General features: G+C 41.1%; 1 protein-coding gene across 7 annotated transcripts in view; it reads right to left on the reverse strand.

Annotated features, from left to right (window-relative positions):
• LOC143288477 (uncharacterized) overlaps positions 1 to 1483 on the reverse strand; it is a 20916-nt gene extending 19433 nt beyond the window's left edge. For 6 of the 7 annotated variants that reach the window (XM_076597006.1, XM_076597011.1, XM_076597009.1 and 3 more), the window contains exon 1: positions 1 to 82. This exon is cut by the window's left edge and continues 77 nt beyond it. The gene's annotated coding sequence lies outside the window, so the exon portion shown is untranslated. Of the gene's footprint in view, positions 83 to 1387 lie in introns of those variants that run through there. The other variant, XM_076597005.1, reaches the window with a different exon arrangement.
• Between the last annotated feature and the right edge of the window lie 352 nt (positions 1484 to 1835).

A 1835-nucleotide genomic window follows, 5' to 3' on the forward strand; every position in this document is an offset into this window, starting at 1 on the left:
AAACGTGCCAACCGATGTTCCTGAAGACAGGCCCACCACGTAGTTCACAGAGTGTAAAGTTACCAACTAAATCATTACTGTATATATGCGTCTACAGCATACCACGCGCGCACTTCTTCTTCTTTTTTTCTCTCTCTCTCTCTCGCACACACACACACACACACACGCACGCACACACACACACACACACACACACACACACACACACACAGCGGGTTCACCGTAGAGGATGCATGCGGCACTGCACGATAAGACCAACACTGGGGCGCACTGTGTGTGTCCCATCACACCACACCATGCTGGGAGCTGCAGAACATGTGGAACAAGAGAGGCAAGGCCTTCAAGACTCACTTGTGATACACTTTTTTTTTTTTTTTTAAATCTGATCGTTAAAATGTGTTCTGCATTTGTTATTATAAAGCTTCGCGTTAAAAAAAGAAAAGAAAAAAAGTCCTAACTAGATTCGAATTAAGTCCCCTAGCATTAATTACAGAGTAATTTCCCCTTTTTTACTATCTGCACCAAAACGTTTGCAAAATAAATAAAACTTCCATGCTTAGCAAAAGAAATTACTGTTTGAACAAAAAATGAAAATAATGACTGCTCTTGTTGTTGGGTCAGAATATCAGATCAAAGTGCCAAGTTTAGAGAATACAAAAAATATAAATATAACAGTAAATGCAGTTTGCATATAATTAGGCTTCATTATTATTTTTTTGTGCCCATCCCAGAGGTGCAATATTGTTTTAAACAAGATGACTGGAAAGAACTGAATTTTTCCTATTTTTATGCCAAATTTGGTGTCAACTGACAAAGTATTTGCAGAGAAAATGTCAATGTTAAAGTTTACCACGGACACACAGACACACAGAACACCGGGTTAAAACATAGACTCACTTTGTTTACACAAGTGAGTCAAAAATGGGGAGAGGAGGGCGTGGAGAAGGGGGTGGGTGGGGAGGGGGGTATGCATAGTGAGAATGTATATCGTTATTTTGTTGTTATGTGCAAGTTCATGTACGCGCAACTGTGAACACGCATGCACTCGCACACTCACATACATAGTTGATTTCGTCGTTAGTTCATGTAGATCTTGTTACTTTGATTGTTTCCCCGAATATTCCCTTGCCCATTCTGTCAAAAATATGAATGTACAGTTTTAGTGCGTTCTCAAACATCTACACACACGCGTATTACACGCACGTGATTTTTACACCCGTCCAGTCAAAAACATCACTTCAGTAAACAGATGTCAAATCAATGATGACCAGCAATAAACGCCGCACACACACCACAGTTACAGTTATACATAAATGTATGAGTCTGTGAGTATGTTACAGCTAAACAGACACACAGACAGGCAGATACAGAGCTCCAGTGTACCCACAGGACTGTCCCAGGATGCGAGTTGGACTGCGAGATAACCACGACACACTGGTCCTCTGTGCCTCACCAAGCAGGCTTCTGGGCCCTCACATCCATGTGAGTCAACTGTGAGAGAGAGAGGGGGAGAGAGAGAGTCAGACACACACACACACACACACACACACACACACACACACCTTACATCAAAATTTACTTGGAATCATCATATCGATTACATTTTAACAAAGGCCAGGAAAACATTAAACTTTTTGAAAATAGTATGCAAACAACCATGGAGCCAGGACAACTGAGGACATACTCATCCTACTACACCTTTGCACTTCACTTGTTCGGTCAAAACTTATATATGCACAAGAAGTGTACTTCAGTGCACCGAAATATTTATTGAAAAAAATTCAAAGCATAGACTGCAGAGCATATAAACTGGCACTTGGCTTACCAGTCCATGC

The sequence above is a fragment of the Babylonia areolata genome, chromosome 12 (assembly GCF_041734735.1).
Source record: "Babylonia areolata isolate BAREFJ2019XMU chromosome 12, ASM4173473v1, whole genome shotgun sequence".
Taxonomy (NCBI): Eukaryota; Metazoa; Mollusca; class Gastropoda; order Neogastropoda; family Buccinidae; genus Babylonia; species Babylonia areolata.